Source organism: Elephas maximus, chromosome 16 (genome assembly GCF_024166365.1).
Source record: "Elephas maximus indicus isolate mEleMax1 chromosome 16, mEleMax1 primary haplotype, whole genome shotgun sequence".
Taxonomy (NCBI): Eukaryota; Metazoa; Chordata; class Mammalia; order Proboscidea; family Elephantidae; genus Elephas; species Elephas maximus.
Window position 1 is genome coordinate 86,079,997 of NC_064834.1, and position 16,540 is coordinate 86,096,536.

Sequence of the window (16,540 nt, forward strand, 5' to 3'; positions counted from 1 at the left end):
GGCCCGCTCCAGAGAATAGGCCCGAGCAGAGAGTCCCGTAGGCGAAAAAGGCCTGAACAGAGAGCCCCGCAGGCAGGCATGGGCCCGAACAGAGTCCCACAGGCCAGAATAGTCCCGAACAGAGATTCCCGGAGCAAGAATAGCCCCGAACAGAATTCCGCAGGCCAGCATACGCCTGAACGGAGATTGCCGAAGGGAAGCCTAGGCCCGAACGAAGAGTCCCGCAGGCCAGAATGGGCCCGAACGGAGATTGTCGGAGGCAAGAATAGGCCCCAATAGAGTCCCACAGGCAAAAATAGGCCCGAGTAGAGGAGCCGTGCAGGCAAGAAGAGGCCCGAACAGAGTCCCGCGGGCAAGGATACGCCCAAACGGAGAGTCCCGCAGGCAAGAATGGGCCCGAACGGAGAGACCCGCAGGCCAGCATACGCCTGAACGGAGATTCCCGCAGGCAAGCATAGGCCCAAACAGAGTCCTGCAGGCCAGAATAGGCCCGAACGGAGAGTCCTGCAGGCAAGCACAGGCCCGAACAGAGTCCCGCAAGCCAGGGTACGCCCGAACGGAGACTCCCGGAGCAAGAATAGGCCCGAAAAGAGTCCCGCAGGCCAGAATAGGCCCGAACGGAGAGTCCCGCAGGCCAGAGTAGGGCGGAACAGAGATTCCTGCAGGCAAGCATAGGCCCGAACAGAGTCCCGCAGGCCCGAACAGGCCAGAACGGAGATTCCCGGAGGCAAGAATAGGCCCGAGTAAAGTCCCGCTCCAGAGAATAGGCCCGAACGGAGAGTCCCGCAGGCCAACATAGGCCCGAACGGTCATTCCCGCAGGCAAGCATAGGCCCGAACAGAGTCCAGCAGGCCAGCATAGGCCCGAACGGAGATTCCCGGACCAAGAATAGACCCGAACGGTGTCCCGAAGGCAAAATGAGGCCCGAGTAGAGGAGCCGTGCAGGCAAGAAGACGACCGAACACTGTCCGGCAAGCAACAATAAGCCCGAATGCAGAATCCTGCAGGCAAGAACGGGCCTGAACAGAGTCCCACTGGCAAGAAGAAGCACAAATAGAAGAGGCCCCTAGGCAAGAATAGGCCCGAGTAGAGTCCCGCTCCCAAGATTAGGCCCGAACGGAGAGTCCCGCAGGCCAGAAACGACCGAACGGAGGGTCCCGCGGGCGAGAATAGGCCCGAAGAGATGTCCTGCAGGCGGGAATACGCCCAAACTGAGAATCCCACAGGTCAGCATAACCCTGAAAGGAGATTCCCGCAGGCAAGCATAGGCCCGAACAGAGTCCCACAAGCCAGAATAGGACCGAACGGAGTTTTCCGGGGGCAACAATAGGCCTGGACAGAGGCCCGCAGGCAAAAAGAGGCCCGAGTAGAGGGGCTGTGCAGGCAAGAAGAGTCCCGAACAGAGTCCTGCAGGCAAGAATAGGCCCAAACGAAGAGCCCCGCTGGCAAGAAGAGACCCGAACAGAGTCCCGAAGGCCAGAAAGGCCCGAACGGAGAGTTCCCCAGGTGAGAATAGGCCCGAACGGAGAGTCCCGCAGGCCACAATAGGCCCGAATAGAGGAGCCCTTAGGCAAAAATAGGCCCGAATAGAGACCCGCTCACAAGAATAGGCCCGAACGGAGAGTCCCGCAGGCCAGAAAAGCCCAAACAGAGGGTCTCGAAGGCGAGAATGGGCCCGAACGAGGGTCCCGCAGACCACGAGAGGAGCGAACGGAGAGTCTCGCAGGCCAGAAAAGGCCCGAACAGAATCCCGCAGGGAAGTATAGGCCCGAATAGAGTCCCGCAGGGAAGGACAGGCCTGAATAGCGGAGCCCCGCACGCACGAACAGGCCCGAGTAGCAGAGCCCTGCAAGCACGAACAGACCCGAGTAGCGGAGCCCCGCATGCACGAACAGGCCCAAGTAGTGGAACCCCGCATGCACCAACAGGCCCGAGTAGCAGAGCCCCGCACGCACAATCAGGCCTGAGTAGCGGAGCTCCGCATGCTAGAACAGGACCGAATATCGGAGCTCCGTAAGCACAAAAGGCTGGAATAGAGCAGCCCCGCACGCAACAGGAGACCCCAAAGGAGACTCCCAGAGGCTAGATTAGGTCCGAACGGAGAGTTTTGCAGGTCAGAATTGTCCCGAACGGAGAGACCCGCAGGCAAGAATAGGCCGGAACGGAGAGTCCCGCAGGCAAGAATAGGCCCGAACGGAGAGTTGCGCAGGCGAGAATAGGCCCAAAGGAAAGTCCCGCAGGCGAGAGAATATGCCCAAATTGAGAATACCGCAGGCCAGCATACGCCTGAACGGAGATTCCCGTAGGCAAGCATAGGCCCAAACAGAGTCCCGCAGGCCAGAACAGGCCCGAACGGGGAGTCCTGCAGGCCACAATAGGCCGGAACAGAGATTCCTGCAGGCAAGCATAGGCCCAAACAGAGTCCCACAGGCCAGAATAGGCCCGAACGGAGTCCCGCAGGCCAGGGTATGCCCGAACGGAGATTCCCGGAGCAAGGATAGGCCCGAATAGAGTCCCGCAGGCAAGAAGAGGCCCGAGTAGAGCAGCCATGCAGGCAAGATGAGGCACGAACAGAGTCCCGCTGGCAAGAGTAGCCCTGAATGGAGAACCCACAGGCAAGAATAGGCTCAAACGGAGAGTCCCGCAGACAAGAATAGGCCCGAACAGAATCCCAGAGGCAAGAATTGAGGAGCCCCGTAGGCAAGAGTAGGCCCGACTAAAGGCCCGCTCCAGAGAATAGGCCCGAGCAGAGAGTCCCGTAGGCGAAAAAGGCCTGAACAGAGAGCCCCGCAGGCAGGCATGGGCCCGAACAGAGTCCCACAGGCCAGAATAGTCCCGAACAGAGATTCCCGGAGCAAGAATAGCCCCGAACAGAATTCCGCAGGCCAGCATACGCCTGAACGGAGATTGCCGAAGGGAAGCCTAGGCCCGAACGAAGAGTCCCGCAGGCCAGAATGGGCCCGAACGGAGATTGTCGGAGGCAAGAATAGGCCCCAATAGAGTCCCACAGGCAAAAATAGGCCCGAGTAGAGGAGCCGTGCAGGCAAGAAGAGGCCCGAACAGAGTCCCGCGGGCAAGGATACGCCCAAACGGAGAGTCCCGCAGGCAAGAATGGGCCCGAACGGAGAGACCCGCAGGCCAGCATACGCCTGAACGGAGATTCCCGCAGGCAAGCATAGGCCCAAACAGAGTCCTGCAGGCCAGAATAGGCCCGAACGGAGAGTCCTGCAGGCAAGCACAGGCCCGAACAGAGTCCCGCAAGCCAGGGTACGCCCGAACGGAGACTCCCGGAGCAAGAATAGGCCCGAAAAGAGTCCCGCAGGCCAGAATAGGCCCGAACGGAGAGTCCCGCAGGCCAGAGTAGGGCGGAACAGAGATTCCTGCAGGCAAGCATAGGCCCGAACAGAGTCCCGCAGGCCCGAACAGGCCAGAACGGAGATTCCCGGAGGCAAGAATAGGCCCGAGTAAAGTCCCGCTCCAGAGAATAGGCCCGAACGGAGAGTCCCGCAGGCCAACATAGGCCCGAACGGTCATTCCCGCAGGCAAGCATAGGCCCGAACAGAGTCCAGCAGGCCAGCATAGGCCCGAACGGAGATTCCCGGACCAAGAATAGACCCGAACGGTGTCCCGAAGGCAAAATGAGGCCCGAGTAGAGGAGCCGTGCAGGCAAGAAGACGACCGAACACTGTCCGGCAAGCAACAATAAGCCCGAATGCAGAATCCTGCAGGCAAGAACGGGCCTGAACAGAGTCCCACTGGCAAGAAGAAGCACAAATAGAAGAGGCCCCTAGGCAAGAATAGGCCCGAGTAGAGTCCCGCTCCCAAGATTAGGCCCGAACGGAGAGTCCCGCAGGCCAGAAACGACCGAACGGAGGGTCCCGCGGGCGAGAATAGGCCCGAAGAGATGTCCTGCAGGCGGGAATACGCCCAAACTGAGAATCCCACAGGTCAGCATAACCCTGAAAGGAGATTCCCGCAGGCAAGCATAGGCCCGAACAGAGTCCCACAAGCCAGAATAGGACCGAACGGAGTTTTCCGGGGGCAACAATAGGCCTGGACAGAGGCCCGCAGGCAAAAAGAGGCCCGAGTAGAGGGGCTGTGCAGGCAAGAAGAGTCCCGAACAGAGTCCTGCAGGCAAGAATAGGCCCAAACGAAGAGCCCCGCTGGCAAGAAGAGACCCGAACAGAGTCCCGAAGGCCAGAAAGGCCCGAACGGAGAGTTCCCCAGGTGAGAATAGGCCCGAACGGAGAGTCCCGCAGGCCACAATAGGCCCGAATAGAGGAGCCCTTAGGCAAAAATAGGCCCGAATAGAGACCCGCTCACAAGAATAGGCCCGAACGGAGAGTCCCGCAGGCCAGAAAAGCCCAAACAGAGGGTCTCGAAGGCGAGAATGGGCCCGAACGAGGGTCCCGCAGACCACGAGAGGAGCGAACGGAGAGTCTCGCAGGCCAGAAAAGGCCCGAACAGAATCCCGCAGGGAAGTATAGGCCCGAATAGAGTCCCGCAGGGAAGGACAGGCCTGAATAGCGGAGCCCCGCACGCACGAACAGGCCCGAGTAGCAGAGCCCTGCAAGCACGAACAGACCCGAGTAGCGGAGCCCCGCATGCACGAACAGGCCCAAGTAGTGGAACCCCGCATGCACCAACAGGCCCGAGTAGCAGAGCCCCGCACGCACAATCAGGCCTGAGTAGCGGAGCTCCGCATGCTAGAACAGGACCGAATATCGGAGCTCCGTAAGCACAAAAGGCTGGAATAGAGCAGCCCCGCATGCAACAGGAGACCCCAAAGGAGACTCCCAGAGGCTAGATTAGGTCCGAACGGAGAGTTTTGCAGGTCAGAATTGTCCCGAACGGAGAGACCCGCAGGCAAGAATAGGCCGGAACGGAGAGTCCCGCAGGCAAGAATAGGCCCGAACGGAGAGTTGCGCAGGCGAGAATAGGCCCAAAGGAAAGTCCCGCAGGCGAGAGAATATGCCCAAATTGAGAATACCGCAGGCCAGCATACGCCTGAACGGAGATTCCCGTAGGCAAGCATAGGCCCAAACAGAGTCCCGCAGGCCAGAACAGGCCCGAACGGGGAGTCCTGCAGGCCACAATAGGCCGGAACAGAGATTCCTGCAGGCAAGCATAGGCCCAAACAGAGTCCCACAGGCCAGAATAGGCCCGAACGGAGTCCCGCAGGCCAGGGTATGCCCGAACGGAGATTCCCGGAGCAAGGATAGGCCCGAATAGAGTCCCGCAGGCAAGAAGAGGCCCGAGTAGAGCAGCCATGCAGGCAAGATGAGGCACGAACAGAGTCCCGCTGGCAAGAGTAGCCCTGAATGGAGAACCCACAGGCAAGAATAGGCTCAAACGGAGAGTCCCGCAGACAAGAATAGGCCCGAACAGAATCCCAGAGGCAAGAATTGAGGAGCCCCGTAGGCAAGAGTAGGCCCGACTAAAGGCCCGCTCCAGAGAATAGGCCCGAGCAGAGAGTCCCGTAGGCGAAAAAGGCCTGAACAGAGAGCCCCGCAGGCAGGCATGGGCCCGAACAGAGTCCCACAGGCCAGAATAGTCCCGAACAGAGATTCCCGGAGCAAGAATAGCCCCGAACAGAATTCCGCAGGCCAGCATACGCCTGAACGGAGATTGCCGAAGGGAAGCCTAGGCCCGAACGAAGAGTCCCGCAGGCCAGAATGGGCCCGAACGGAGATTGTCGGAGGCAAGAATAGGCCCCAATAGAGTCCCACAGGCAAAAATAGGCCCGAGTAGAGGAGCCGTGCAGGCAAGAAGAGGCCCGAACAGAGTCCCGCGGGCAAGGATACGCCCAAACGGAGAGTCCCGCAGGCAAGAATGGGCCCGAACGGAGAGACCCGCAGGCCAGCATACGCCTGAACGGAGATTCCCGCAGGCAAGCATAGGCCCAAACAGAGTCCTGCAGGCCAGAATAGGCCCGAACGGAGAGTCCTGCAGGCAAGCACAGGCCCGAACAGAGTCCCGCAAGCCAGGGTACGTCCGAACGGAGACTCCCGGAGCAAGAATAGGCCCGAAAAGAGTCCCGCAGGCCAGAATAGGCCCGAACGGAGAGTCCCGCAGGCCAGAGTAGGGCGGAACAGAGATTCCTGCAGGCAAGCATAGGCCCGAACAGAGTCCCGCAGGCCCGAACAGGCCAGAACGGAGATTCCCGGAGGCAAGAATAGGCCCGAGTAAAGTCCCGCTCCAGAGAATAGGCCCGAACGGAGAGTCCCGCAGGCCAACATAGGCCCGAACGGTCATTCCCGCAGGCAAGCATAGGCCCGAACAGAGTCCAGCAGGCCAGCATAGGCCCGAACGGAGATTCCCGGACCAAGAATAGACCCGAACGGTGTCCCGAAGGCAAAATGAGGCCCGAGTAGAGGAGCCGTGCAGGCAAGAAGACGACCGAACACTGTCCGGCAAGCAACAATAAGCCCGAATGCAGAATCCTGCAGGCAAGAACGGGCCTGAACAGAGTCCCACTGGCAAGAAGAAGCACAAATAGAAGAGGCCCCTAGGCAAGAATAGGCCCGAGTAGAGTCCCGCTCCCAAGATTAGGCCCGAACGGAGAGTCCCGCAGGCCAGAAACGACCGAACGGAGGGTCCCGCGGGCGAGAATAGGCCCGAAGAGATGTCCTGCAGGCGGGAATACGCCCAAACTGAGAATCCCACAGGTCAGCATAACCCTGAAAGGAGATTCCCGCAGGCAAGCATAGGCCCGAACAGAGTCCCACAAGCCAGAATAGGACCGAACGGAGTTTTCCGGGGGCAACAATAGGCCTGGACAGAGGCCCGCAGGCAAAAAGAGGCCCGAGTAGAGGGGCTGTGCAGGCAAGAAGAGTCCCGAACAGAGTCCTGCAAGCAAGAATAGGCCCAAACGAAGAGCCCCGCTGGCAAGAAGAGACCCGAACAGAGTCCCGAAGGCCAGAAAGGCCCGAACGGAGAGTTCCCCAGGTGAGAATAGGCCCGAACGGAGAGTCCCGCAGGCCACAATAGGCCCGAATAGAGGAGCCCTTAGGCAAAAATAGGCCCGAATAGAGACCCGCTCACAAGAATAGGCCTGAACGGAGAGTCCCGCAGGCCAGAAAAGCCCAAACAGAGGGTCTCGAAGGCGAGAATGGGCCCGAACGAGGGTCCCGCAGACCACGAGAGGAGCGAACGGAGAGTCTCGCAGGCCAGAAAAGGCCCGAACAGAATCCCGCAGGGAAGTATAGGCCCGAATAGAGTCCCGCAGGGAAGGACAGGCCTGAATAGCGGAGCCCCGCACGCACGAACAGGCCCGAGTAGCAGAGCCCTGCAAGCACGAACAGACCCGAGTAGCGGAGCCCCGCATGCACGAACAGGCCCAAGTAGTGGAACCCCGCATGCACCAACAGGCCCGAGTAGCAGAGCCCCGCACGCACAATCAGGCCTGAGTAGCGGAGCTCCGCATGCTAGAACAGGACCGAATATCGGAGCTCCGTAAGCACAAAAGGCTGGAATAGAGCAGCCCCGCACGCAACAGGAGACCCCAAAGGAGACTCCCAGAGGCTAGATTAGGTCCGAACGGAGAGTTTTGCAGGTCAGAATTGTCCCGAACGGAGAGACCCGCAGGCAAGAATAGGCCGGAACGGAGAGTCCCGCAGGCAAGAATAGGCCCGAACGGAGAGTTGCGCAGGCGAGAATAGGCCCAAAGGAAAGTCCCGCAGGCGAGAGAATATGCCCAAATTGAGAATACCGCAGGCCAGCATACGCCTGAACGGAGATTCCCGTAGGCAAGCATAGGCCCAAACAGAGTCCCGCAGGCCAGAACAGGCCCGAACGGGGAGTCCTGCAGGCCACAATAGGCCGGAACAGAGATTCCTGCAGGCAAGCATAGGCCCAAACAGAGTCCCACAGGCCAGAATAGGCCCGAACGGAGTCCCGCAGGCCAGGGTATGCCCGAACGGAGATTCCCGGAGCAAGGATAGGCCCGAATAGAGTCCCGCAGGCAAGAAGAGGCCCGAGTAGAGCAGCCATGCAGGCAAGATGAGGCACGAACAGAGTCCCGCTGGCAAGAGTAGCCCTGAATGGAGAACCCACAGGCAAGAATAGGCTCAAACGGAGAGTCCCGCAGACAAGAATAGGCCCGAACAGAATCCCAGAGGCAAGAATTGAGGAGCCCCGTAGGCAAGAGTAGGCCCGACTAAAGGCCCGCTCCAGAGAATAGGCCCGAGCAGAGAGTCCCGTAGGCGAAAAAGGCCTGAACAGAGAGCCCCGCAGGCAGGCATGGGCCCGAACAGAGTCCCACAGGCCAGAATAGTCCCGAACAGAGATTCCCGGAGCAAGAATAGCCCCGAACAGAATTCCGCAGGCCAGCATACGCCTGAACGGAGATTGCCGAAGGGAAGCCTAGGCCCGAACGAAGAGTCCCGCAGGCCAGAATGGGCCCGAACGGAGATTGTCGGAGGCAAGAATAGGCCCCAATAGAGTCCCACAGGCAAAAATAGGCCCGAGTAGAGGAGCCGTGCAGGCAAGAAGAGGCCCGAACAGAGTCCCACGGGCAAGGATACGCCCAAACGGAGAGTCCCGCAGGCAAGAATGGGCCCGAACGGAGAGACCCGCAGGCCAGCATACGCCTGAACGGAGATTCCCGCAGGCAAGCATAGGCCCAAACAGAGTCCTGCAGGCCAGAATAGGCCCGAACGGAGAGTCCTGCAGGCAAGCACAGGCCCGAACAGAGTCCCGCAAGCCAGGGTACGCCCGAACGGAGACTCCCGGAGCAAGAATAGGCCCGAAAAGAGTCCCGCAGGCCAGAATAGGCCCGAACGGAGAGTCCCGCAGGCCAGAGTAGGGCGGAACAGAGATTCCTGCAGGCAAGCATAGGCCCGAACAGAGTCCCGCAGGCCCGAACAGGCCAGAACGGAGATTCCCGGAGGCAAGAATAGGCCCGAGTAAAGTCCCGCTCCAGAGAATAGGCCCGAACGGAGAGTCCCGCAGGCCAACATAGGCCCGAACGGTCATTCCCGCAGGCAAGCATAGGCCCGAACAGAGTCCAGCAGGCCAGCATAGGCCCGAACGGAGATTCCCGGACCAAGAATAGACCCGAACGGTGTCCCGAAGGCAAAATGAGGCCCGAGTAGAGGAGCCGTGCAGGCAAGAAGACGACCGAACACTGTCCGGCAAGCAACAATAAGCCCGAATGCAGAATCCTGCAGGCAAGAACGGGCCTGAACAGAGTCCCACTGGCAAGAAGAAGCACAAATAGAAGAGGCCCCTAGGCAAGAATAGGCCCGAGTAGAGTCCCGCTCCCAAGATTAGGCCCGAACGGAGAGTCCCGCAGGCCAGAAACGACCGAACGGAGAGTCCCGCAGGCCAGAAACGACCGAACGGAGGGTCCCGCGGGCGAGAATAGGCCCGAAGAGATGTCCTGCAGGCGGGAATACGCCCAAACTGAGAATCCCACAGGTCAGCATAACCCTGAAAGGAGATTCCCGCAGGCAAGCATAGGCCCGAACAGAGTCCCACAAGCCAGAATAGGACCGAACGGAGTTTTCCGGGGGCAACAATAGGCCTGGACAGAGGCCCGCAGGCAAAAAGAGGCCCGAGTAGAGGGGCTGTGCAGGCAAGAAGAGTCCCGAACAGAGTCCTGCAGGCAAGAATAGGCCCAAACGAAGAGCCCCGCTGGCAAGAAGAGACCCGAACAGAGTCCCGAAGGCCAGAAAGGCCCGAACGGAGAGTTCCCCAGGTGAGAATAGGCCCGAACGGAGAGTCCCGCAGGCCACAATAGGCCCGAATAGAGGAGCCCTTAGGCAAAAATAGGCCCGAATAGAGACCCGCTCACAAGAATAGGCCCGAACGGAGAGTCCCGCAGGCCAGAAAAGCCCAAACAGAGGGTCTCGAAGGCGAGAATGGGCCCGAACGAGGGTCCCGCAGACCACGAGAGGAGCGAACGGAGAGTCTCGCAGGCCAGAAAAGGCCCGAACAGAATCCCGCAGGGAAGTATAGGCCCGAATAGAGTCCCGCAGGGAAGGACAGGCCTGAATAGCGGAGCCCCGCACGCACGAACAGGCCCGAGTAGCAGAGCCCTGCAAGCACGAACAGACCCGAGTAGCGGAGCCCCGCATGCACGAACAGGCCCAAGTAGTGGAACCCCGCATGCACCAACAGGCCCGAGTAGCAGAGCCCCGCACGCACAATCAGGCCTGAGTAGCGGAGCTCCGCATGCTAGAACAGGACCGAATATCGGAGCTCCGTAAGCACAAAAGGCTGGAATAGAGCAGCCCCGCACGCAACAGGAGACCCCAAAGGAGACTCCCAGAGGCTAGATTAGGTCCGAACGGAGAGTTTTGCAGGTCAGAATTGTCCCGAACGGAGAGACCCGCAGGCAAGAATAGGCCGGAACGGAGAGTCCCGCAGGCAAGAATAGGCCCGAACGGAGAGTTGCGCAGGCGAGAATAGGCCCAAAGGAAAGTCCCGCAGGCGAGAGAATATGCCCAAATTGAGAATACCGCAGGCCAGCATACGCCTGAACGGAGATTCCCGTAGGCAAGCACAGGCCCAAACAGAGTCCCGCAGGCCAGAACAGGCCCGAACGGGGAGTCCTGCAGGCCACAATAGGCCGGAACAGAGATTCCTGCAGGCAAGCATAGGCCCAAACAGAGTCCCGCAGGCCAGAATAGGCCCGAACGGAGTCCCGCAGGCCAGGGTATGCCCGAACGGAGATTCCCGGAGCAAGGATAGGCCCGAACAGAGTCCCGCAGGCAAGAATAGGCCCGAGTAGAGCAGCCATGCAGGCAAGATGAGGCACGAACAGAGTCCCGCTGGCAAGAGTAGCCCTGAATGGAGAGCCCACAGGCAAGAATAGGCTCAAACGGAGAGTCCCGCAGACAAGAATAGGCCCGAACAGAATCCCAGAGGCAAGAATTGAGGAGCCCCGTAGGCAAGAGTAGGCCCGACTAAAGGCCCGCTCCAGAGAATAGGCCCGAGCAGAGAGTCCCGTAGGCGAAAAAGGCCTGAACAGAGAGCCCCGCAGGCAGGCATGGGCCCGAACAGAGTCCCACAGGCCAGAATAGTCCCGAACAGAGATTCCCGGAGCAAGAATAGCCCCGAACAGAATTCCGCAGGCCAGCATACGCCTGAACGGAGATTGCCGAAGGGAAGCCTAGGCCTGAACGAAGAGTCCCGCAGGCCAGAATGGGCCCGAACGGAGATTGTCGGAGGCAAGAATAGGCCCCAATAGAGTCCCACAGGCAAAAATAGGCCCGAGTAGAGGAGCCGTGCAGGCAAGAAGAGGCCCGAACAGAGTCCCGCGGGCAAGGATACGCCCAAACGGAGAGTCCCGCAGGCAAGAATGGGCCCGAACGGAGAGACCCGCAGGCCAGCATACGCCTGAACGGAGATTCCCGCAGGCAAGCATAGGCCCAAACAGAGTCCTGCAGGCCAGAATAGGCCCGAACGGAGAGTCCTGCAGGCAAGCACAGGCCCGAACAGAGTCCCGCAAGCCAGGGTACGCCCGAACGGAGACTCCCGGAGCAAGAATAGGCCCGAAAAGAGTCCCGCAGGCCAGAATAGGCCCGAACGGAGAGTCCCGCAGGCCAGAGTAGGGCGGAACAGAGATTCCTGCAGGCAAGCATAGGCCCGAACAGAGTCCCGCAGGCCCGAACAGGCCAGAACGGAGATTCCCGGAGGCAAGAATAGGCCCGAGTAAAGTCCCGCTCCAGAGAATAGGCCCGAACGGAGAGTCCCGCAGGCCAACATAGGCCCGAACGGTCATTCCCGCAGGCAAGCATAGGCCCGAACAGAGTCCAGCAGGCCAGCATAGGCCCGAACGGAGATTCCCGGACCAAGAATAGACCCGAACGGTGTCCCGAAGGCAAAATGAGGCCCGAGTAGAGGAGCCGTGCAGGCAAGAAGACGACTGAACACTGTCCGGCAAGCAACAATAAGCCCGAATGCAGAATCCTGCAGGCAAGAACGGGCCTGAACAGAGTCCCACTGGCAAGAAGAAGCACAAATAGAAGAGGCCCCTAGGCAAGAATAGGCCCGAGTAGAGTCCCGCTCCCAAGATTAGGCCCGAACGGAGAGTCCCGCAGGCCAGAAACGACCGAACGGAGGGTCCCGCGGGCGAGAATAGGCCCGAAGAGATGTCCTGCAGGCGGGAATACGCCCAAACTGAGAATCCCACAGGTCAGCATAACCCTGAAAGGAGATTCCCGCAGGCAAGCATAGGCCCGAACAGAGTCCCACAAGCCAGAATAGGACCGAACGGAGTTTTCCGGGGGCAACAATAGGCCTGGACAGAGGCCCGCAGGCAAAAAGAGGCCCGAGTAGAGGGGCTGTGCAGGCAAGAAGAGTCCCGAACAGAGTCCTGCAGGCAAGAATAGGCCCAAACGAAGAGCCCCGCTGGCAAGAAGAGACCCGAACAGAGTCCCGAAGGCCAGAAAGGCCCGAACGGAGAGTTCCCCAGGTGAGAATAGGCCCGAACGGAGAGTCCCGCAGGCCACAATAGGCCCGAATAGAGGAGCCCTTAGGCAAAAATAGGCCCGAATAGAGACCCGCTCACAAGAATAGGCCCGAACGGAGAGTCCCGCAGGCCAGAAAAGCCCAAACAGAGGGTCTCGAAGGCGAGAATGGGCCCGAACGAGGGTCCCGCAGACCACGATAGGAGCGAACGGAGAGTCTCGCAGGCCAGAAAAGGCCCGAACAGAATCCCGCAGGGAAGTATAGGCCCGAATAGAGTCCCGCAGGGAAGGACAGGCCTGAATAGCGGAGCCCCGCACGCACGAACAGGCCCGAGTAGCAGAGCCCTGCAAGCACGAACAGACCCGAGTAGCGGAGCCCCGCATGCACGAACAGGCCCAAGTAGTGGAACCCCGCATGCACCAACAGGCCCGAGTAGCAGAGCCCCGCACGCACAATCAGGCCTGAGTAGCGGAGCTCCGCATGCTAGAACAGGACCGAATATCGGAGCTCCGTAAGCACAAAAGGCTGGAATAGAGCAGCCCCGCACGCAACAGGAGACCCCAAAGGAGACTCCCAGAGGCTAGATTAGGTCCGAACGGAGAGTTTTGCAGGTCAGAATTGTCCCGAACGGAGAGACCCGCAGGCAAGAATAGGCCGGAACGGAGAGTCCCGCAGGCAAGAATAGGCCCGAACGGAGAGTTGCGCAGGCGAGAATAGGCCCAAAGGAAAGTCCCGCAGGCGAGAGAATATGCCCAAATTGAGAATACCGCAGGCCAGCATACGCCTGAACGGAGATTCCCGTAGGCAAGCATAGGCCCAAACAGAGTCCCGCAGGCCAGAACAGGCCCGAACGGGGAGTCCTGCAGGCCACAATAGGCCGGAACAGAGATTCCTGCAGGCAAGCATAGGCCCAAACAGAGTCCCACAGGCCAGAATAGGCCCGAACGGAGTCCCGCAGGCCAGGGTATGCCCGAACGGAGATTCCCGGAGCAAGGATAGGCCCGAATAGAGTCCCGCAGGCAAGAAGAGGCCCGAGTAGAGCAGCCATGCAGGCAAGATGAGGCACGAACAGAGTCCCGCTGGCAAGAGTAGCCCTGAATGGAGAACCCACAGGCAAGAATAGGCTCAAACGGAGAGTCCCGCAGACAAGAATAGGCCCGAACAGAATCCCAGAGGCAAGAATTGAGGAGCCCCGTAGGCAAGAGTAGGCCCGACTAAAGGCCCGCTCCAGAGAATAGGCCCGAGCAGAGAGTCCCGTAGGCGAAAAAGGCCTGAACAGAGAGCCCCGCAGGCAGGCATGGGCCCGAACAGAGTCCCACAGGCCAGAATAGTCCCGAACAGAGATTCCCGGAGCAAGAATAGCCCCGAACAGAATTCCGCAGGCCAGCATACGCCTGAACGGAGATTGCCGAAGGGAAGCCTAGGCCCGAACGAAGAGTCCCGCAGGCCAGAATGGGCCCGAACGGAGATTGTCGGAGGCAAGAATAGGCCCCAATAGAGTCCCACAGGCAAAAATAGGCCCGAGTAGAGGAGCCGTGCAGGCAAGAAGAGGCCCGAACAGAGTCCCGCGGGCAAGGATACGCCCAAACGGAGAGTCCCGCAGGCAAGAATGGGCCCGAACGGAGAGACCCGCAGGCCAGCATACGCCTGAACGGAGATTCCCGCAGGCAAGCATAGGCCCAAACAGAGTCCTGCAGGCCAGAATAGGCCCGAACGGAGAGTCCTGCAGGCAAGCACAGGCCCGAACAGAGTCCCGCAAGCCAGGGTACGCCCGAACGGAGACTCCCGGAGCAAGAATAGGCCCGAAAAGAGTCCCGCAGGCCAGAATAGGCCCGAACGGAGAGTCCCGCAGGCCAGAGTAGGGCGGAACAGAGATTCCTGCAGGCAAGCATAGGCCCGAACAGAGTCCCGCAGGCCCGAACAGGCCAGAACGGAGATTCCCGGAGGCAAGAATAGGCCCGAGTAAAGTCCCGCTCCAGAGAATAGGCCCGAACGGAGAGTCCCGCAGGCCAACATAGGCCCGAACGGTCATTCCCGCAGGCAAGCATAGGCCCGAACAGAGTCCAGCAGGCCAGCATAGGCCCGAACGGAGATTCCCGGACCAAGAATAGACCCGAACGGTGTCCCGAAGGCAAAATGAGGCCCGAGTAGAGGAGCCGTGCAGGCAAGAAGACGACCGAACACTGTCCGGCAAGCAACAATAAGCCCGAATGCAGAATCCTGCAGGCAAGAACGGGCCTGAACAGAGTCCCACTGGCAAGAAGAAGCACAAATAGAAGAGGCCCCTAGGCAAGAATAGGCCCGAGTAGAGTCCCGCTCCCAAGATTAGGCCCGAACGGAGAGTCCCGCAGGCCAGAAACGACCGAACGGAGGGTCCCGCGGGCGAGAATAGGCCCGAAGAGATGTCCTGCAGGCGGGAATACGCCCAAACTGAGAATCCCACAGGTCAGCATAACCCTGAAAGGAGATTCCCGCAGGCAAGCATAGGCCCGAACAGAGTCCCACAAGCCAGAATAGGACCGAACGGAGTTTTCCGGGGGCAACAATAGGCCTGGACAGAGGCCCGCAGGCAAAAAGAGGCCCGAGTAGAGGGGCTGTGCAGGCAAGAAGAGTCCCGAACAGAGTCCTGCAGGCAAGAATAGGCCCAAACGAAGAGCCCCGCTGGCAAGAAGAGACCCGAACAGAGTCCCGAAGGCCAGAAAGGCCCGAACGGAGAGTTCCCCAGGTGAGAATAGGCCCGAACGGAGAGTCCCGCAGGCCACAATAGGCCCGAATAGAGGAGCCCTTAGGCAAAAATAGGCCCGAATAGAGACCCGCTCACAAGAATAGGCCCGAACGGAGAGTCCCGCAGGCCAGAAAAGCCCAAACAGAGGGTCTCGAAGGCGAGAATGGGCCCGAACGAGGGTCCCGCAGACCACGAGAGGAGCGAACGGAGAGTCTCGCAGGCCAGAAAAGGCCCGAACAGAATCCCGCAGGGAAGTATAGGCCCGAATAGAGTCCCGCAGGGAAGGACAGGCCTGAATAGCGGAGCCCCGCACGCACGAACAGGCCCGAGTAGCAGAGCCCTGCAAGCACGAACAGACCCGAGTAGCGGAGCCCCGCATGCACGAACAGGCCCAAGTAGTGGAACCCCGCATGCACCAACAGGCCCGAGTAGCAGAGCCCCGCACGCACAATCAGGCCTGAGTAGCGGAGCTCCGCATGCTAGAACAGGACCGAATATCGGAGCTCCGTAAGCACAAAAGGCTGGAATAGAGCAGCCCCGCACGCAACAGGAGACCCCAAAGGAGACTCCCAGAGGCTAGATTAGGTCCGAATGGAGAGTTTTGCAGGTCAGAATTGTCCCGAACGGAGAGACCCGCAGGCAAGAATAGGCCGGAACGGAGAGTCCCGCAGGCAAGAATAGGCCCGAACGGAGAGTTGCGCAGGCGAGAATAGGCCCAAAGGAAAGTCCCGCAGGCGAGAGAATATGCCCAAATTGAGAATACCGCAGGCCAGCATACGCCTGAACGGAGATTCCCGTAGGCAAGCATAGGCCCAAACAGAGTCCCGCAGGCCAGAACAGGCCCGAACGGGGAGTCCTGCAGGCCACAATAGGCCGGAACAGAGATTCCTGCAGGCAAGCATAGGCCCAAACAGAGTCCCACAGGCCAGAATAGGCCCGAACGGAGTCCCGCAGGCCAGGGTATGCCCGAACGGAGATTCCCGGAGCAAGGATAGGCCCGAATAGAGTCCCGCAGGCAAGAAGAGGCCCGAGTAGAGCAGCCATGCAGGCAAGATGAGGCACGAACAGAGTCCCGCTGGCAAGAGTAGCCCTGAATGGAGAACCCACAGGCAAGAATAGGCTCAAACGGAGAGTCCCGCAGACAAGAATAGGCCCGAACAGAATCCCAGAGGCAAGAATTGAGGAGCCCCGTAGGCAAGAGTAGGCCCGACTAAAGGCCCGCTCCAGAGAATAGGCCCGAGCAGAGAGTCCCGTAGGCGAAAAAGGCCTGAACAGAGAGCCCCGCAGGCAGGCATGGGCCCGAACAGAGTCCCACAGGCCAGAATAGTCCCGAACAGAGATTCCCGGAGCAAGAATAGCCCCGAACAGAATTCCGCAGGCCAGCATACGCCTGAACGG